General features: G+C 23.3%; 1 long non-coding RNA gene across 1 annotated transcript; it reads left to right on the top strand.

Moving 5' to 3' along the window:
• Positions 1 to 12425: 12425 nt before the first annotated feature.
• On the top strand, positions 12426 to 13099 carry LOC122512837. Its single transcript, XR_006302668.1, has 2 exons — positions 12426 to 12573; positions 12668 to 13099. It is a non-coding gene; the product is annotated as an uncharacterized LOC122512837 (long non-coding RNA).
• The last annotated feature ends 10668 nt before the right edge of the window (positions 13100 to 23767 follow it).

The following is a 23767-nucleotide window of genomic DNA, read 5'->3' as shown; positions in this document are numbered from 1 at the left end:
ACCAGTGAAAGAATGTTGACCAGTTAAGGAACAATTGTTTCTTCGCGTGAAAGAACATATCAAATTTAAATTAAATTGGGAGCGTTCACAAATAATGTCACGCAATTTTTCGGGATTTTAGACCCCCTCCCTTCCCCCCTATCACACAATTTCATGCAATTTTACATGTAAAAATACATTGTGTCACGTTTAGTAGAGACCCCCCCCCCCAAAAAAAAAAAACGTGACATCATTTATGAACGCTCCCGCAATACAGTGTCTAAAAATAACAAAAGTTATATGAAAAACGTTACAAATATTCTGAAACAATTTTTCAACTTACTATTATTCATATATTTTCCTAATTACGTACCAAGAAATATTATATAATTGCACCTGTAACTTGTAACCTTTTTTCTATTTATGCTTCGTTCATTTGTCATGTTCATAACTCATCAAAAAAATAAAAGAATTATTTTCAGAAATAACTTGCATATTGAATTTTTTTTTATCATAAATTATATTTTAAAGAAATAAGAAATAAATTTTGTCCGTTCAACAAAATTCCCAGTGGGCAAAAAACCATCATTGTTTTAAAAACGTTTCAAAAACGTTTTTAGAACGTTTCATGTCTGCCAAATAACGTCCCAAAAACGTTATATTATCTTATGTTTCTAAAACGTTTTAAAAGCAATGGAACGTTTTTAGAACATTATTTGGCAGACATGAAACGTTCTAAAAACGTTTTTGAAACTTTTTTAAAACAATGATGGTTTTTTGCCCATTGGGTTCCCAGTTTTTTCCCGGCTTTGTCCTAATTTTTTTCCGTTTTTTGTTTCTCATCAAAATTTCGTTTGCCTGATCTAAACAATTATACAAATTTTTCTTCTTCTTATTTATAAAAAATATTAGAAAATTGTTAATTATTAAAAAATTATAATTAAGAAATAGGAAAAATGCCTATTTTATGCTTAATTTTTATTTCTCAACAACAATATTGTTTACAATTCTTAATAATATAATAAAATATTCTTAATAACTTCTTAATCTTTTTGTAGAAAATTCTCAATTTTCATAATGAAATAATTTGCATCATTTTTTAATTACAACAGCTTTAATAAAATTCAAAGTTTTTTTTAAAAAATAAACGAAACAAAATAATGTTTATAATTTCTATTTGTCAATTACAAATTTTAATTGAAAATGAAAATTTTTAAATTTTTAGAAAAAAAAATTTTATTCAAGAAAATGTTTTGTTACATTTATTTACAAATTTCTTTAATTGTAAAATTATTCGAAAACATCAATAACTTCTTTTTTAAATAAATATTTTATTATTATTATTTTTCCACAGAAATTAAGACATTCAAAAATTTCAAAAAACTCAAACCTTTTTGAAATTAAACAAATTATAAAAGTATTTGTTATAAAACATGAAGATATCGATTGCTCCGAGTCGAAGACTCGGAGTGATCGATTTCTTCATGTTTTATAATAACTTATAATAATTAAAGATTTATGAAAATAATTCAATTCCTGTGGAATTTTTATTATTTTTAAAAATAATAAAATGTTTGTGTACAATTTTATTAAAATTTTTTTTAAATAATTGAATTCTTTTCGAAAAATTTTATTAAAATAGTAGATATTGGAAATAATTGAAATGAGAAAATTTTTTGAACATAATTGAATTTTATGAGAAGAATTTTATTACTTTTGAAAATAATTGAATTTCTGCAATTACTTGTAATTTCTCCAAAATTGAATTTTTTTAGTGTTTTCAATCAAAATTAGAAATAAAAGTTTTTTTAAATTTTATTATTTTTAAAATTGCTAGTAATTTTACTACTGACATTTAGTTAAAAATAAATTATGTTTCAGTAGATTTTTTTAACTGATTCATTTAGTTAAGTTTAACTAATTTTTCAGTTATTTTTTCACTGAAAATCAATTATTTTTAACTGATTCAGAAGCAAAAAGTCATTCATTGCAAAGCAACGTTTTGATACGTTTTTTGTCTTAATTTTCTATCCTTGGAAAAACTGTGATAAAAAATAATAAAAAAAATTAACAATCATCAAAGTTTAATCAAATTATTTAAAATTAAATGAAATTCTGTTCAAAAGAACATGTAAATTGCATCTCATCAATCTTTAATTTGGCTAACAAAAACAGAGACTTCAATCTAATTAAATTACAAAATATGAAACAATTATCGAAGTAATAATTTCACTCCTTTGACATCAAACTTTTGTTAATTAATTTCATTCATTCAATAAATATAGTCTATTATTATTTTCAACTTATATGAAATTTTACAGACAAAATTTCAATTATTATCGTCAGGGAAACTGAATTATCATAAATCATAAACCCTCGAATTGTACTGATTATAAATGATAATTCGTAATAATTACAGATTTTAATTTTAAATGAATATACGCCAAATGAATATATCGAGTAAATATTCCATTAAATTTATTTACACCCACATTATTGTATTATATACAACTATATATGTGTTGTTAATTATGAATAACTTCAATAAATTGTCTACTCATTAAGGAGAATTTTATCATTGTTGTTTTAAACACAATTTTCATCATTCATGTTGATAATTAATAAAAATTATAAATTGATACGGAAATTTGCGTAAAAACTTTTACGATGGAAATTTCAATTAAATTTACTGTCATAAATAAATATCATAAATAAATATCATAAATAAATATCATAAATAAATATCATAAATAAATGTAATAAATAAATGTATTAAATAAATGTAATAAATAATTCATCATAAATATAATATTAGTTCATAAACATCAACTTTATATTGATGAAATTGATTAATTAAACATTTAAAAAACAATAAATGTCTGTTAAACTTTTATCTCTTCACACAATTGATAGACATATTATTTACGGGAATAAAACTTGACAAGTTCAAAAAGTATCAAACATTCAAAAGCAGTGTATCTCTATTTTCTGTATCATTCTGTATCTACCTTTTTGATATCATAATACTCGGTTACTATATAGTCCATGAAAAATAATCCTGATAAACGTATCATATTATCGATCGTTAATATACTGCAATTGAAAAGCTATAAATAAAATTATCCTGAATGCAATTCCACTTTCAACAAAATAATGGCAAATATCTAACGGAAAATGTGTTATTTTATTTAGATGATATATAGGTTCGAAACCTTCGATCATTCAAGATTATGTCATCATTTAATGTGTTTCAATGCTCTCTTATATATCGAACAATCAAATTATAATATAAATAACGAGCGAAATTAATTTCATTTTCAAAATAAATATTGTCAAATTTCTCCTCACTGCGAGGTGGAGGACAAAAATAATAATTTACGAACAATTTAAATATTCAAGAATAACAAGAAAATTAATAACGCAACTTTATAGACTTTGGAAAAAATTATTTAAACAAAATAATCGATTGACTATTATAAAACAAATATCAATCGTTCATCAAACAATTATTGAGTCAATTAAATATCACTTGATATAAATACAGAATAAATAGTTAGAATAGTAAAAAATAAACTGGAAGTAAATTCGAATTGATTTCAAGTATTTCAATATTAAATAAAAATTATTTGTTTCAAAAATAAACGTTTACTTCCTATTAGCAAAATAATATCGATTATTTCATTAAAATAATATTTAATTCAAAGCATAAAAAATATTTATCAATGTTCTCCAAATAATAAATAAATAAATTTTTTAAAAATAAATAAATACCAATGAAAAAAATTCTCTAGTGCAACTAGAGATTTTTTTAGATTTACTAATAAAAAAAATGCAACTGAATTTAAGAAAAAGATTCTTTGACAAAAGAAACGTTAAATAAAGACGCTCGGTGACGTCATTTTTGTTCTCGATTTATCATTCAGACAACAAAACGCCATATAGAAGTACAATTTTTTTCTTCCTTAATTGTTTCACATGTCACTATATTTTCCCTCAGGGTGAATCTCTTACGTCAGAGAAATTAATTTCTTAAACAGATATTTACGATTAACATTTGTGCAAAATGAACTTATCTTATATTGTCCTCGAAAGAAAAATATTCTTTCATTTTATTTATCTATAAATTTTAATAAATTATCATCAATATTCACAGTAATTAAATAGTTTAGTAACACGTTCACTACTTTCTGAATTTGAATAAATATTTTTTAATTAATCATATTTTTAATACTATTAATATTTTGTTTTTATATTTTCACTGATATTTTTAACCATATCAAGAAACTAATTTAAATATTCCATAAAATTGTTTTTATATTAATTTTTGGCGTGGAAATCTGCAATTCAATGATGATAAGATAAAATCAGTCAATAAATATTTTGACCCTTTTTTGTATTTTTTTTTTTCACGTACAAACTGGCGCAGATTCTGAAATCTATGCGACTTTTTGTAGAAATTGTTTTTACAAAACGAAAAATATTTTATTTTATAAAATAAAAAAATTACCGAATGAAGAAATTGATTTTTACTATTTGTGGAGCTTTTTTTTGAAAAAAAAACAATTTTTAGAGTACAAATTCTAATAATTACATTATTATTCAATTTTTTTATTTTATTTTTATATAAAAAAAATTATAATTTGATATTAGTTAGAAAGAAAAACTAATGAATTTCCAAATAAAAAAATTGGATAACAATGGTTTTTTAGCATTTACTTTTAAACATTGTTTTTAAGTTGAAAATGCTAAAAAATAACATTGTTATACAATTATTTTATTTCAAAATTCATTTGTTTATCTTTCTAATTTCAAAATTTTTCATATAAAAAATACAAAAAACTATTACGACTAAATCATGATTTTTTAAAATTAGTTAAAAATGAATTTTAAATAATTTTAAATAAATGAATTTTCAAATAAAAAAATTGAAAAATAACAGTATTTTATAGAATTTCTATCCTAAAAAATTTCTTTTCCCAAGAAAGTGCTTCAAAAATAAGGAAAATTAATTTTTTAATTTGTCATTTTTTTTATAGACACAAAAACATATTTTTTACAAAATTACACATGGATTTCAAAAGTTACCAATTTTTAGGAAAATTCAAAATTCAAAAAGTGTCAAAATATTTTCTGCTTGCTTTTATTTTATAACCATTGAATTCTTTTCGAAAAATTAATATAAAAACAATTTTATGAAATATTTAATTTTCAATCAAATAAATTTAAGGGAACTGCAATAAAAATTTGATTTTCTTTTTCCTAGGATGGCAATTTCCAGTAGCAAAATTAAATTACCCAATCTCAAATTAAATAAATTTTACCCCCAAAAAAAAAAAAAAATCATTGCACAAATATATGAAACTTTGAATATTTCCTTACAATCAAACTCAACACGTGTGCCACCCTAAGCGTTATAATTCCCATGAAAAGACCTTTTTTTAATAATACCAAATAAGGAAGTCCTTTTGAATGGAAAACAAACTTTGATTAAATCAACATCAAGATTAGTTTTTATAAACAGTCATTGTATATTTTAAGAAACGACTCTTTCAATTTTAATTTACCATGTAAACAGCTCTTAACTAAAAATAGAATATTGTTGACTACTTTTAAATATTTACATATTAACCGCGAGTACACGACAAGAAAAGTTTAGTCAATGAATTTATTGACTTTTATTTCAGTAGTTGGAAAGAAAAATTTTTCAAAGAAAATTTAATTCTTCAAAACAATAGGTGTCAGTTTACAATTATTTATTAAACAAACTTGTTAACAAATACAATTCTAAAGTGTCATTTTGCAATTATTTATTAAACAACTCGTTAATAAATAAAATACAAAATTCCCACTTTATAAAATTTTAATTAAAGTGTGACATTCTTTCAAATTCTTCAAACAAATTTAATTCGTCAAAAACAAAAGTTTAATTTATTATTAAATAAGCAAATAATAAATCATTCAAATTTCGACTTTATGAAATTTCAACTACCAAAAAATTCTTTACCTAGTCCAATTTCTGCACGGTAAATCGTTAGGTGTTAAAATAACACCAAAATGGATTAAAATAACACTAAATTGGATTATTTTAATCCTTTTTGGTGTTATTTTAATACCTAACGATTTACCGTGTGTTCCACTCCAATTTCAATAATTTGAACAAAAAAAAGTTGAATCAAAAGTTTCTTGATATATACTATAATTATTATCTTTTTTATTACTCAAAATTTCAATTCAAAATAAATAATAAAATAATAAATAAATAAATTCTCTTCGTTCGAACCTTCAGAACTTTAGAAAAAGAAACAAAAAATCAATCAAAATAACCAATCAAAAAATATTTGTATAAAAAAATATGATTTCCCTTTTTCAATGAGTTTGAAACCTGTTGAAAACTAAAGTAAATAATTTCAATTGCTTACTAAATATGAGCACATAATATAAAGAGGGTCAATATTCTAGCACCGTCAAAACTTTACATCTAAAGATAGAATAAACAAAAAATGATAAAATTTTCATAAAAGAAAAAAGGTTAACATTCTTTTAAAATGTTACAAGAAATTCCTCCTCTGTTATTATCTCCTTTAACAAGACTATAAAGTTTTAATAGAAAAAATTCGCCTGCCACTGTGATAAAGTATTTGCAAAGTTGTTAAATTTTCATACAACTATAGAGTAAAGCGCTTTTATTTGTATGAAGCAGAAATAACAGTGTCATGTGTATGTAAAGGCCTTTAAATATTTCATGCGTCCATGGCCCAAATGTATATATTCTGAACGCGTTGGTAGAACAAAAAAAGATAAGAAAAAGATGTCCTTTTTTTTATAATCAGAAGATGATCTCGTTTATATGTACCTTAGACGAAAAACGTGACCGAAAAAAAATCCCTACACCTTTTTTCCTCACATAATGTATGATCACTTTGTTTTCCCACAGCGAGAGAGAAAGAGAGTGAGAGACCTGTCAGTTTATCCCAAATTTAATCAACAGAAAGTAGATGAAAGCTTTCCTTTGGAATTTCCCATGGAAATTTTAAAGTCTAAAATCTCTCTTACAATTTTTAAAATATACACACAGACACACAAAAGAAATTCACGAAAGATTCTCAGGATATAAATTTCCTGTCTCTCAAGACAACATTTACGGTGATTTTTTTTACTCTAAAGATAAAATTTCTAAATTGACAAACACGATTATCCTCTTTTTCTAAAAGACTCACTTAAAATTATATGAATATTAATATTCTTTCTATAATTTGAATTTTTTTTATTAATATTCTTTATATAATTTGAATTTTTTTTTAAATACAACATTATAATTTTTAGAGTTAATAAAAAGGACAAACTTTGCAAGACTTATTTAAATTCTATGGCTGTTATTTCTGTTAAATAGATTAAGTTCTGTTTGCACAAACTGCTTGTGAAAACAAAGGAGGAGGAAAAACAATTCTACTCCTATAGTGGAAAAGTTCTCAAAAAAAAAGAAGAAGAAAAATTCAATACGTGTTTTTTCAAGAATATTCTAAAATTAGATATTTCTATTCATTAAAATCAGGGTGTTTTTTTGTTAATTACACATTTCCCTTTAATACAATTTTAGTTAAATAATTTCACTGGAAATTTTTAATTTGTTAAAATTCAAGTTTAACTAATTTAATTTCAATTCAATAGGAAGCAAATAGTTTTATCAAAAATTAAATTTAACTAATGATTATAGCAATTAACTACTATTTGATCAGTAAAAATACTACTATGTGAATCGCATCAAACTTTTTCTAACGATATCAAATTAAGACAAAAACGTATCATAAGCTTTTGTCTCAATTTGATATCTTTAGAAAAACTGCGATTTAATAATTTTATTATCAAATCAATTATTTTCAACTAATTAAAATTTACAGACTTATTTAAAAATTTCTTATTTTAAGACTATTATATATTCGAACTTTAAAAGTAAACTGAACGTAACTTTATTATGTAATAGAAACCAAGAAATATTAAATTTAGAATAATTTTTATTTCATTAAAGACTAATGAATTACTAATAATCAATATTAATTTTATCTTATATGAGATTTTACTTTTCACTCTCTTCGTAATTTCTCCAATTGTTTACTCTCTAAATTTAAATTAGTAGAAATTAAAAATTAAATTAAAAAAAAATTTAATTAATTAATTAATTTAATTAAAATTAAATTTACAGAAATGACAAAAAATCGTCCACCAAATAGTTTAGTAACAGTTTTAATATCAATTAGTAACATTTTACTAGTCAACCAAATTTTATTCTCAAACGCAAAATTTTTTAAACTGAACCAAATGTTTATTTAAATATCAAATAAATTTTTATGCATATTGAACAAACTTTACTTAATGATAAATCGTCCAAGCGCCCATCCTGCCGGAAGGACGTTCCGAAAAAAAGGCTTTTAAAAAAAGGGAATTCAACTTTTCTTTTCTGGCACTCTTTGGGATTAAAGTAGACGAAAAGACGAAAAAATCCATATTTTTGACTTTTTAAAATAATAATTTAAACTATTTTTCAAAGCCTTCAAACTTGCTATGTTTTTAAACAGTGAAAAAAACATTTTTTCGTAAATTTAATGTAAAATCCCCAAAAATCAATATTTTTTGACCGGACAAGTCTCTTTCTCTTCAGAAACGTTCAAAGAATGAAACCTAATTTTTTAATTAAAAAAAAATTCATTTTTAATATTTTTCAGTATATCTGAGTATAGACTCAGGCGCGAGTCCCTTCGAAATTGCTCTATAAAATTAATATGGAAGCAGATAAATATAAAACTAAATATATCGTTGGAAAGGTAATGAAACAAGCTTTCAAATGATGTAAATATCGAGTTTTTAAATTTATAAACCTGGGCTAGGCAGTCTCTTAAATAAAGCGAAAAGCGTCCTGCCGGCAGGACCGGGCTTCGTCATTCTGTGACTAAAAATTATGTGAATTTTTGGAAAATCTAACTTCTTCAAACTACCCAGCCCTTAGTTTTGAACTTACAAGCTCGATATTTATATGCGCTGAAAGCTTGTTTCGTTACCTTTCCAATGATATATTTCGTTTTTTATTTATCTGAATCCATGTTAGTTTTCTTTAGTGATTTCGGTGGGACTCACCTGAGTCTTTTTCGTCCTGCCGGAAGGACGTTGGACGATCTATCATTAAAATAACCAAAAAACAATATTTTCTCAACAAAATACTCTTTAAATTTAAATTAGTAACAATGTTTACTAAGTTAAATTTGTACCTGATTGTTTGCTTTTAAATTAGTAAATTTTACTAATAAGTAGTAATTTCTACTAATTTATTTACTAATATATTTATTTCTACTAATTTATTAATTAAATAAATAATTAAATAGTAATTTCAACTAATTTATTAGTAAAGTTTACTAATTCAAAAGCAAAAAGTCAGTCACTATAATTCAAATTAGTAAACATTTTTACTAAATCAAATTTAGAGAGCTTTCAAAGAATGTTATTATTTATGTGAAAATAATTAAACGTTTGCGTAGAATTTTATTAAAATTTTCGAAAATAACTGAATTGTGGAGAACAATTTAATTATTTATAAAGATAATTGAAATTTTGAGGAGAATTGAAAAAATTTTTTAACATAATTGAATTTCTGCGAAGAATTTTATGAAAATTAATGAAAATAATTGAATTCTTGTGAAGAATTTTTTTTAAAAATAATATTTAAAAGAATTTAGTAAATCCGAAGAATTTTGCTATTTATGGAAATAATTGAATTCTTGCGAAGAATTTTTTTACAGTTTCTAGAAATAATTGAATTTTTTCGACGAATTTTAATAAAATTTTTAAGAATAATTACATTTTTTGAAGAATTCGATAAAAATTGTATTAAAAATAATTGAAATTCTGCAATGAGTTTTACTATTTATGAAAAAAATTTAAGCAAAGAAATGTTTAAAAAATAAAATTATAATTACAGTGACTAGTTTCACTTGATTATTTGCAAAAAATTTAAATAAAATTCTTTAAAAGAATTTAATTATTTTTAATAGAATGTAAAGAAATTTCAAAATTTTCAATTATTTGTCTATAAAAATTCAAATATCTTGAAACAATAGAATAGAAATATTTCAAAAATCTTATTTTTCAGAATTTTCAAAAAAACTTTGCGAAAATTCAATTTTATTAAAAAAATTTTCAGTATCTTTTTTTAAAATAACTAATAAAAATTTTGATTAATTATCTTCGCACTAAGAAACATGAATACATTAGAATGTGACTCTTTATAAAATTCAATTATTTATCAATTATTAAAATAAAATACTTTAAAAATTCAATTTGTTAAAAAGTTTTTAATGAAATTCTTTAACAAATTTAATTATTTTCAGTTGAATTTCACAAAATTTCTATTAAATCGATAATTTTTTATTTACAATTTACATACTATATTTAAACAGTGACTGATATTTTACTATCAAATTAATTATTTTTAACTAATTGAAATTCAGAGAACAGTATAAATATCTATAAAAATTGAAATAAAAAGCGATTTTTTAAAAACAAATTAAAATAATAAAATTTTTTTTTAATTTGGTGGAAAAATTCTCGGTTTGGCATAAAATTCCTAGCTTATTCCTAGATTTCCCGGTTCTACTAATTTATTAATAATTTAATAATAAATAGTAATTGCAACTAATTAATTAGGAAAATTTACTAATTCAAAAGCAAAAAGTCAGTCACTAATGAAAATAGTAATTTCTACTAATTTATTAGTAAAATTTACTAATTCAAAAGCAAAAAGTCAGACACTAATTCAAATAGTAATTTCCACTAATTTATTAATAAAATTTACTAATTCGAAAGCATTAAGTCAGTGACTAATTCAAACATAAATTTCTACTTATTTATTTAATAATAAATATAGTAATTTTTACTAATTTATTACTGAAATTTACTAACTCAAAAGCAGAAAGTCAGTCACTAATTTAACTTTGTAAACATTTTTACTGATTCAAATTTAGAGAGTATAGAATATTTGATTTAAACACAATTTTTTGTCAGAGTGAAAACATTAAGGGAAAAAGTCGTCCAAGAAAATTACTAACAAATAGTGAAATTTGCCAATATTTATTAGTAGAATTTTACTAATTAAAATTCAGAGATTAATATTCAAATTTCTTAATATTTTAAACCATCAAATGAATTTACTATAAAAAATCTACCACAATAACAAAAGTCATTTTATCAACAGGATTTTCATAAAAAAAAATTTTTCGGATTCTAGACAAGATGTATAAAAAATAAAAACACAGTCTTATGACAGTTTATTAAGATTTCAAACTCGAAACGACTTTTGGATTACTCTATATATAATTATATACATATACAAAAGCAGAAGGGTTAAAATACAAGACCCAGGCTATTATTTTACACCTACGGTTAAAGGGATATATAAAAGGGGTGACTGCTCGTGACAAATATATAAAGAAGATCGTGAAATAATGTGGGGAATGAGAATAGCATTTAAGGGGTAAAGTAAACCGGGAACGTCAAGATGAGCATAGAAATTGGTAGAGGGAGGATATGTTCACGATATGTTGATATGTTATATGATGATATGTTCACGACGAGCACTAAACCCAAGTGATGAAAAAAATCGGCATGCTATATTATGTTGTTAACTAGATCCGTAGATGAGTCGTCTAACCTGTTCTTGAGGCGAATTACGAAAGCGACTAGAGAATAAATTAAGGCGGAAGGTCTTCAAACTACGTCGTTACCCAAAAAAAAAAATAACCAACCTGTTTTTTTAAGAGACTTTAAAAAGAGTAGAATTTGAGAAATTAATGCGTAATTACGCAGTAATTTAACATTTTGGAAATTATTCTATTGTAAACAACAATTCCATTATTTTATGCGTAATTACGCTTGAAAAGAGCAAAATAAATGGTGGCTTTACTACACGTTTTCAATTCTTTCATTTTAACAGGAATCATGTGTATATTGTGGTTTATTTACAAGTATATAAAACTTATAAAAAAAACAAGAACGCAATGAGTTTAAGAATAATATTGTTTATAAACAAACAACAATACCAAATGATGATATTTCCAAAGAAATTAAAAAATCTCCGGATAATGAAAAAAACCGCATTTATAATGAAGGTATTAAAAATGAAGATGTGGAATTTAAAGAACAATATCATCAGCTCCTAAAATTGAAAACATTGTAAAGACGAATAATAATGCAGATATTATTCAAACTATACGTACCGATGACGAAATTATAGTTTTCAATGAAACTGAAAATAATATTATTGAGGAGAAGATAATCACAAGACCATCAAATTTCATAAAAAAAACGTTTCAAAATATATTTAAATGAGAATGAATGGCACAAAAAAAACCAAGAGAGACCAAAAAGAGAGAAAGGGCCATAAAAAAAAAGTAGAACCGGTATTCGTGAGAAGAGATATTTTCAACCTGTAGAAAGGCAAAACTCCATTCACCAGTCTACATTCAAACTTGAGACGTTCACAATAGAATCACGGTGTTTTTGTAATTTTTGTCAACATATAAGCATTCAGAAGACTCGCAACAAAATAAGGTTTTTATATTTTTTATGTTAAAAATATGCGATTTTTACTAAATCTGTTTCGCAAAAAAAAAATAATACGAATTACATTGAATTTTTATTATAGAATTAATATGGATTTGTCATCGTCACATTCATCGTCTTCCTCTTCTTCAAACAACAAGTCTAAAAATGACAATTCCTCCAAATGCAATCATATGACAAATGCTTATGGAGTTTCAAAATGGAAAGGAGAAACTTCACTGCATTGGTCGACTTTTGACGAGGGACAAATGAAACAAGAAAATATTCGCTTCAATGACAACAAAGTGGTGTATCATAATTTAAATGACAATTCCATTAAAGTTTATAATTTAGAGAAGAATATAAAGTATACTGAAATTAAAAATACTAAAAAATAAGAATATTAATAAAAATTGTATAATGTCTTATAACAATCTATTAAACAGAATATTTAACTCTAAAACTATTGACAATGTTCTACTTCAAATTTATAATGAAAATAAAAACGCTAATGAAAATAAACAATACTAATAATTATTTCGAATCTTTATTAGATCCATTAGATATTTTATCCAACATAAAAACTTTTAATAAAAACTATTACTTTAAATATAACAATATTAATACAATCAATAAAGAAAAAATTAAAAAGACGGAGAAAATTCTTGACGCTAAATCCGTTATTTTTCAACAATTAAATGACAGTTTGATAAATGTAAAGAAAAAACAAGATTCACTTCAATTATTAGAAAATGATGTAATTATAAAAAAAACACAAAAGGGGCCATTCAAGTATTACGTAAGCATACTTTTCAGGTTTTTAGACCCCCCCCCCCACCCCATGTAAGATTTTTTATATGCATTAGCGCCATTTTTTCTAATGGAAATAAGCAATAGCTAGACCCCCCCTCCCCCTTAAATGCTTACGTAATACTTGAATGGTCCCAAATGCCAATAGAGAGGTTTTTAAAATATTTGAATATTTAAAATTAATAAAAAATAAGACATCTCAAAAAAGTACAATAGATTTTTTTACAAATGTTTTGCCTCAACTTTATAATAAAGATAATTTAGATTTTACAAATGATGTAAAAAATGTATTTTTCATGATAAACACATGGAAAAGAAAAAGAAAGAAAGAAAGAAAGAAAGAAAGAGCTTTTTCCGGGTGGTGGTAGTGAAAATTCGGCAATGTTCGTCGTACATTTTCCCCTTTGAAATGTTGACGTCATTCTAGTATAAGGGGCGAGGCACACAATATTGATTCCATCCCCTCTATTCCCAGAAAGCTTCGTTTCATTCACAAATACGTTTCGTCGTCGCTACACCCCCTTCTCTTTTTACACTTTTCTAGACCTGCGAACTATCTTTCCCACCCCTTCTTTCTTTTTTCCCTTTCTTTTTTCTCTCTTTTTTCTCCCTCTATTTTTCTCTCTCTTTTTTCTCTCTCTCTCTCTCTTTCTCTTACCCTTTCCCTCTCTCTTTTCTCTCTATTTGTACAAATATACATTTCTATATAATACACACTTTTTTTTTTATTCCTTTTTCTTCATTTTCTATTGTTATGTGCAAGAAAAGCATATCGAGTCTTTATCGTTTGTCAACAGTCGACACCCGGAAAGAAAAGAGGAGAGAAATATGTTTCTGTTGTTGTTGTTGTTGTTGACGTTTTTCTAAATCATTTTCGTTTCTCCCAATAAACGTGTGTGTAATATTATACTCTTGATTCGCATCTCGATTTGCAAGCGAAAAAAAAAAGAATGGAATTTTTCTCACGTTAATTTTATAGAACATTAATCATTCATGACGTTTTAAGCTTTTTCAAGTGCCCTCAAGCAAATAGCTGCGATTATTTATATTCGACGTTTTACAAATCTTTGATGACTGATACCTTTCACGACAAAATTATGTTATAAAAATTATAAAAGAAAAAAATAAACGCCTTAAAAATGTAATTACGAAATTTAATTTTAAAAAAACATTTTTTTAATTATTTTTTTTAATACTTTGAGTTAATAAAAAAAATAACTAATTATTAGTAAATAAATAACTACAAAAATACTCAAAACTAATTGAATTAGTTATTTTTAAATTAGTAAAAATTTAGGAACCGAATTTTTGCTTTTGAATATGTAAATTTTACTAAACAATAGTAATTTCTACGAATTTATTAGTCTTATTTACTAATTCAAAAGCAAAAAAGTAAGTCACTAATTCAAATTAGTAAACATTTTTAGTAATTCAAATTTGGAGACTTCATCGGACACGCAAACAAATTTTCACTTGGAGCAGCGAAAGTATTAAATAAAACAACTAAAAATTTTGTTAATATAGTGAAATATTAATAAAATATATTATTATATATTTAATAATTTTCTGTATAAACTTTTAAGATAATAATTTTTAAAAATACTATTTAAATTCCTATTTAACAAACTAGAGTTAAAAAACTATATAAATAATATAATAAAAAATAAAATAATATAAAAAAATTAAATAATATAAAAAAATATAATAAATATTAAAATATTATATAAAAAATTGTAATAAATAATAAAATAAAATTGCACTACACCAAAAGAAGATAATAAAAAATTTAAAAAATAAATTGGAAAAATATTACTACTTCACAAAAACTATAAAATTTATCAAGTCACATTAAAAATGGAAAACTTCCAATTTCAAATGGTACTTAAAATAAATCTCGAATTTCCAACTTTTCCAATTTATATTTCTTTAAAGTTTACTTTAAAATTTAGTGTACACTTGGAATTGCTTTATATGACAATTACATATATATATATATTTATATTTATATATATTAAAGTTCATTTTCTTATTCTATTTTTATATTAGAATTTATTAGCGACCAATAAACGAAATATAATTTCAAAAAGTCCTTCAAATATTCAAAGGAGATTTTTTATATTTTGTATAAAACACTATAGTAGTTAAAAATTATTTTTTTTAAGTCATTTCAAATTAAGTGATTTTTAAATTAAAAGCCTTTCGTTGTAAATTTTGAAAAATTATTTCCAATTTTTTTTTTATATTCTTTAGAAATAACTGAAATTAAATATTCAATTTTTTAGGTCAAATTTTTTGCGATATAAAAATCGAGTAAAATTTTAAAAATTCACTTTTTAAAAGGTAATTTTTTACAAAATGCATTATTTACAGAAAAGCGAGGGGATCTATAAAATAAATTGAAAAAAGGGAGACGAATTTGTGAAAATTTTCCAACTGCGGTAAAAATTATTACTTAAAAAGTAAAAGTTAAATATTGTTTACTTCAAATAATTATAAATTATATAATATACAGTTTATAATTATTTGAATTATAATATATTATAGTTTATATATAAAAAAATGTATTATGTAATTATGAATTATAAAGTTTATAAAAAAAATAATTAAGGATCGTTCACAAACTACGTCGCAACTTCTAGGATAGAAAAGAGGAGGGGGGTCATGCTACGAGCGACGAAATGTGAAAAAAATTTTATTTTTTATGTAAAAAATATGACGAAGGGGAGGAAGGGGTTGAAAATTAGTCTAAAATTACAACGTAATGTAGTTTGTGAACAACGCCTTATATAACAATTATTTATAAAAGATTAAATATAATTACATAATTAATTAATTAATTACTCGCCACAATGGCATTTTCAGCAACAAATTATTATAATTGAATAAAAAAGTACAAAAGAATATAAAATTCCTCCACAAAAATATAAAATACAATTCAGAAAATATATAAATCATCATAAAAAAATTGAAACAACATAGTGACAAATATAAAAAAAAAAATTCAAGAAAAATATAATTTCACTGGTACTCTTTGTGCCGGTGACAGTACCAGACATACCACTGGTACCTATATAGTGGCTGGGGCGCTCATCACACAAAAAAAAATTCCGATTTCCCTACCTACCGCAAAAAATAAATCGAAAATAATTCTCCTTCACACAAAAAAGCTATTCCTACCTACCCCGTGTCTATATATATTTTAAACCTAATTTTTAATTTCAGAAACACTCCACGGTTCTCTCACATTCCGCCCAGATGCAAATTGACCTACACTAGGGATAAAGGGGCACGTTAGGCTCACCCATACGTCCCGGGACGCATCCGTCACCTGAGCTCAAAATCATACAATTTGTATGATGACTTAAAATTAACAATATAGACATAACCCAACACCACAAAACAATGAAACATGAATACAAAATAAAAAATAAAATAAACAACAAAATAATAAAAAAGAAATTTTTTATTTTGAAATCCTAATTTCATGAACTACTGTATTAGCTTGTATTAATTTGTGTATTAACTTTTAACCATAAAGAAGAAAATTTTAAAAGACAAATATAAAAATTCTTAATAACAAAAGCTTTCAAATTATGAGTTTAAAATTTAATCAAATCACAGTTATTTTCTAAGAATATCAAATTGAGACAAAAAACTACTTTTAATTACTATCTTCAAACAGAAATTAAATATAATATTAAGAATTCATCACTCGGTGGTGTTAATTAAATTATTTAATAAACTTTTAATTACTATTTTTTTCAAATAAATGAATTTATAATAAGTATTAAAAATTTATCACTCGGTGGTGTTAATTAAATTAAGAAACGAATTTACTTTGATGAATAAAAAAGTAATAAAACAAAAAATTTGCCACAAATTAAATGCTGAACAAAGTATGCAAAATGAATGAGGTGAACATACGTATATTGTGACACGCTTTGAAGAAAGGGTCGTTAAAAACAAAAAGTGTTTATAATAACATAAAAGTTATGTTTATAATTTTTTGATTAAAAATAGTAGCAAACAATTAATTAATAGCAGCAAACTATTAATATAATAGTAGCAAACTATTAATTAATAGTAGCAACTATTAATTAGCAACCATTTTTTCAGAGCGAGTCACAACATAAAAACAATAAAAACATTGTCAAATATATTATTTTACGTTAGTAAAAATAAATACCAGGCGCATAATAATGTATTTGGCAATGGTGTCACTATGTTGTTATGATTCCTTCCCTGTTTTTAAAAATATTTTAAATTAATAATTTAAAATCAATTATAATTCATAATTTAAAATTAATAAACATTGCAAAGTTAAAAATTAGAATCTTTAAAATTATCTCTCAAATTTTCCAAATTAATATGATTCAAATATGATTCAAATATGATTCAAATAAACTCAAAAATTGTATCCAACAGGGAAGGATAAAAATAGTAAAATTCAAAAAAATGACTCATGTTTCGTTGTGATCAGTTTGATCAGTTCCTACGTTGTGGCAATGACATCCTTCCGTATCAGTTTCTTCTTTCTTCTCCACATCCGTCCTGCATCTTCAGATTGGCACTAGTCACTACACTGAAAAATAAAAAATAAAATACAATTAATTATTTTCTACACTGAAAAAAAATTTATTTCATTCAAATGACCGATTAGTTGACTATTTTCAATTAAATATTTTCTCGAATCAAATAATATTTATTAGAATCAATTAAATGGTACTTGAACCAATAATTTCAGTATTTAAAGCAAATATGAAGTCAACCATTTAATGAACTCCAATAAATATTATTTGATTCAATTAAATATTTAATTGATAATAATCAATTAATCGGTTATCAGAATATCAAATAAATTTTTTTTCAGTGTAAAACACAATTTCAGATGTAAAGCTGAGAAAAATTCTTTTTTATTCCAAAAATTTGTACCCAAACCGAAAAAATATATTTGAATTAATATTTTATAAATGAATTTAACGTAATTTTTAATGAATCAAACTTATTATGTATTGATTCAAAATTATTATGTTTAATTCAGTAATAATTATATTTTTGTGTTAAAGTAAATGTTTATTTAAAACACACAAATAATTTAGTAGGCTCTGTGAAAAATATACTTTTATTCGACTCAAATTTATTAAATTTACTTATAATAAAAAAATTTCTCTGGGTGTAAAATAAAAATTTAGCTCATTTAAATGTTTAAAACTTTAGAAACACACTGAAATAAAAATAAATAACAAATTTTTCACATTTAAAAGAATTTAAAATTAAATAAACATAAAATCTTATAATTTATGATAAAAAAATTTGTAACAAAAAGTAAAGTGAACATTTTTACTAGAATATTTCAAGTAATCGCAAAATCGATTTTTATAAATTTTGGGAAAATATATGTTCCAAAAATAAAAGAAATAAATATAAAAAATTTACAAAATTTATTATAAATATAAAATAAAAATCAATTATAAAATTAAATTTAAAAAAAACTTACCACTTTTTTATTTCCGAATCGTTGTAGATATACCATTACAGAACACTTCTCTTCAAAGAGACAAATCTTCCCAAACTCCTGGTTCAATTGCCTGCAACAGACATTAGAAACAATTTATTTGATTCTGATAACCGATTACTAGTTTATTACCAAATAAATATTTACTTGAATCGAATAATTTTTTATTTAAGTCAATTAAATTGTTTTTGAATCAATAATTTCAAAATTCGATTAGTAATTAAAATTTTTTAAAAATAACCTATTAATACCTATAATGAAACTGACCTAAAAATAACCTAATGAAACTTGACCTATATGAAAATGATTCACAGCATCATTTAAATTTACCTTTAAATTAAAATCACCTTTTGATAATAAATAGTCGCTATTTAATTTCAAACTTTATCAGAAAAATTTATAAAAGTTTGCATAACGAAACGTAAACACAGTCAGGACAGTATAAAAGCAAAAATGAACATCTTCATTTGATTCATTTAATTAACATTTAATTAATTCACAATCATTTAATTCAACAAGTTTTTTTAATTAGCTGCGTAAAATGCATACACTTAGAATTTGCATTACCCACATTATTCACAAAGAACGTACAGTGAATCAGAAGAAAGAAAAATAACAATAATTAAAATAACTACTCGAATTAAAGAATAAAAATCATCTGCATGCGAGTTTTCAACTGCAATCCAATAATGACGTTCATCTACGACCCTGAATTAGAAACAAGAGTATTTAACCAATTAACATAATTACTACAATTTAGTATTAAACACACTCTCACCAGAATTCTATTTAAGCTGACCAGACACATTATAATCTCCCGTGTAGAAATTTCCCCATTTGTCCCTATCTCTAGTAGGGACCTCGCTAGATTCTGACTAGAATCTCTAGTCTAGAAAAACTAGTCGGGCTTCAATCAAATTCTAGTTAGATAATTCAGACTGGAAAAAACTCACTAGGACCTTATCGATTTCAAACTAGACAAACTAGTGTACAAGTATGACATACATAAATTATCTTTCTATAGATATAAATAATTCAGATTAATAGATAGAAAAACTTACTAGCATTATTTATTAAAAAATTTTGCATATTATTTAATTATTTAATTTTTTAACATTTTTTAAACAAAATTTTAAATATTGTAGAATATTTTTACAAAAAATTCCAATAAAGCAATTTTATTAAATAAAAATCTTTTATTTAATATGTAAATTAAAAGAATAAAACATAAATAAATATTAATTATGTGGGTATAACTAATTTTTATTACCTGAATATTGTAATATTATTCGTAAAAATAATTTTTTTTTAAAAAGATATGTATGTGCAATTATACTTTAAAATGTTTTTCACAATTAATGCAAGTATTTAATAATAATTAAAAAGATGCTATAATATTATAATTACAATAAATAGTAAATATAAAAAGCACTGCAATTAGTAATGTTTAATTTTTCAATAATGTCATAATTAATTATTATTAACTATCATTAGGAATGCAGAGTTAAATAAGAGTGATGAATAATAACTCCCTAAAATTCAAAATATTATGAATTAATTATATCTATAACGTTATTGAAAAATTAAACATAACTAATTTATTACATTACTTTTTATATTTTTATATTTACTATAATTGTTTTAATAAATAATAATAATAATAAATAATATAATAATAAATAATATATTACAATATTTAGTTAATAAAAATTAATTATATCCACATAATTAATATTTATTTATGGTTTATTCTTTTTTAATTTACTTAATAAATAAAAGATTTTGTTTAAATAATTAAAAAATTAAGTAATCAAATAATATGCAAACTTTTTTAATAAATAATGCTTGTAAGAATCATCTAACTAGAATCAGATTGGAACCCGACTAGTTTTTCTCGACTAGAGATTCTAGTCAGAATCTAGCGAGAGCCCTACTAGAGATAGGGACAAATGGCGGAATTTCCAAACGGGATGTACTTTAAGCGGAAGTCCATCCAACCTATCATGGCCGAGAGGTATGTGTATCCGTCTGGTGTCCCCAAGGTCCAAGGTTCGAACCCTCATAGGCACGAGATTTTTCGTGTGCAACAATCATTAATAATGTTAATATGAATGGAGAATTCAATTATAAATAAGTTAAGTTGAAAAATAATAATTTTTAAAACCGGTAGAAGTGAACTAGAACTTCTAGTCGGGGCCCTATCAACTAGAGCGTGACAAAATCGACTAGAACCCCACCAGTTTCTCTAGTTGGAGCCCTTTTTCAAATGGGGTAAACTGGTGAGGTCCCCACTAGAACCCGACCACCATTTCTACACGGGCTGCTCTAATTTTAAATTAACAATTAGTAGTCCTTAAACTGTTAGAAATTAATAAATTAATAAAATAATAAATTAATAAAATAAAATAATAAATTAATAAAATAAAATAATAAATTAATAAATTAATAAATTTATTAATTAGTCAATTAATCAATTAATCAACTAATAAATTAATCAATTAGTCAATTAATCAATTAATCAATCAACTAATAAATTAATAAAATTCCATAAAATTAATAATTAAAATTTGTTAACAATAAAAATTATAATTCCAACAATTTTTATTTAATTTATATACATTAGCATAATTTAGACAGAAAACGTCACTCGAGTAAATAAAATAAAAATTAAATTCACCATGAATTTAATTTCAACACAAATGATAATTAAACGCTGAGGTGGCAAAGAGAGAGGGAGAGAGGGAGTGAAACAAGTAGTAGAGAGGATTTTCAATGCGACACAAGTGGTACAAATCAGTAGTAATGGGCATGTGTGTCTGACGCGAGAAAACGGGATAACCAGATATAGTGGAAAAGGTCAACGCAGTCAGACGCAATGGCGCGTTACTCTATACACGAGTGGGACGACGTATTTGTCGTGTGGTGCACATCAAACACTGCAAAAAAAAAATATATATCTTCCTTTAAACTCAATTACGGCAAAAAAAAAATACCTTGCAAATATTTCCCGTATATTAAATGTCCAAATATTTTAATTGCACATCAAAAAATTTGTTTTCAAATTTCAACCTTCTCAATATAAAAAATTTCTTAAAAGAATTCAGTTATTTTTTTAATCAATTTTTATAAAATTCTTTACAAATATTAAATTACTTTCTTAAATAATAAAATTTCCACAGGAATTCAATTATTTGAAAAAATTTAAACTTCTTAGCAAAATTCAATTATTTTTATAAATAATAAGATTCTTCTCAGGAATTCATTATATTTAGAAATTTTAATAAAATTCGTTGCAAAAATTAAATTATTTTCAAAACTATAAAATTTGTTGCAAAAATAATTCAATTATTTTCACAACTATAAAATTTATTGCAAAAATTCAATTATTATCACAACTATAAAATTTGTTGCAAAAAGTCAATTATTTTCACAACTATAAACGTCATCGCAGGATTTCAATTATTTTTAATACAATTTTAAATAAATTCCACGAAAAATGCAATTATTCTTAAAATTTTGTTAAAATTCTTCAAGAGAACTCAATTATTTAAAAAAAAATTGATATAATTTGTTTATTAAAATTTGATAATTAATCATTATTTTTCATACATTTTTAATTACATTTCATAAGAGAATTTAATTTTTTTTCAAAAATTTTAATGAAATTCTTCGTAACAATTCAATTATTTTCAATACAAATTTGAATAAAATTTCTTGATTGAAATTAATTATTTTTAAAAAGTTTAACAAAATCTATTGATAGAATTCACTTATTTTTAAAAATTGTGATTAACTCTTTAGAAAAATTTAATTATTTTCAGTATAATTTTAATTAAATTCCTTGCAGGAAGTTGAATTTTTATCGAAACAATTGAATTTGTATTTTCAAACAAACTGAATTTTTAAAATATTTTTATCTAATTATTTCCATAAATAATAAAATTTTCACACCAATGCAATTAAACTAATTAATTAATTTCAATTATTTTTAATACAATTTTAAATGAATTCTTCGAAAAATAGCAATTATTCTCAAAATTTTTTATAATATTCTTCGAAAAATTCAATTATTTTAAAAAATTTTGATAATTTTTTATAAAAACTTAATTGTAAGAAATAATCAATTATTCAATAAATCGTTAATTTTGGTATTTAAATAATTGAATTCTGGAAGAAATTTCTAAGAAGAATTAATTTGAAATTGAATTTGAGTTAAAATTCTAGATAATAATTGAATATTAGAAGCATTGTGATGAATGGAAGCAGTGTGAATTTTTAGAAATAATTAAATTTCAAAAGATTTTTAAAATAGAAATCTTTGAAAATTCTAATTGTTGTAAAACAGTAACAATACTTAAATTATTTTGAAATAAATTGATTAAAGTTTTAAATAAATTTATTTAAAAATTTCACCAAAAAAATAATAGCAAAATTCATCCATAAAAATCACTATACCAATTATAGTAAAATTTCACTATTATAATAGTAGAATTCAACTAATTCAGATTTAGAGACCATTATAATAACGAAAAAAGAAGATAAAGTATCTGAGCCGGATGTAGTGTACGAGATTTTTATTTTCATTTTATTTTCTTTTTTCCTTCTTTTTTTTTGCCAAAATTGAAGGTCGCGCGTGGGTTGTCTGATAGTATAAAACAACCCTTCAAGACATTTCAAATTATATTTCATGAAAGAAAATGTCTGGCGATTTTTTTTCTTTTTTATCCGCAGTACTTGTTTTCTCTTACACGAAACGTGCTTATCAAAATAATGAGCATGTAATTCCGAAGCTGAGAAATCCATTTATACTTTTTTTCCTTGACGTCCACATTTTTATTAAAAATAATATCTGTGTCTTTTGTTTTTATTAATAAACCT

This window comes from Leptopilina heterotoma, unplaced genomic scaffold (genome assembly GCF_015476425.1).
Source record: "Leptopilina heterotoma isolate Lh14 unplaced genomic scaffold, ASM1547642v1 Lhet_128, whole genome shotgun sequence".
Taxonomy (NCBI): Eukaryota; Metazoa; Arthropoda; class Insecta; order Hymenoptera; family Figitidae; genus Leptopilina; species Leptopilina heterotoma.
Note: the sequence above shows the minus strand (reverse complement) of the source record. Positions and strands in the feature narration are given on the sequence as shown.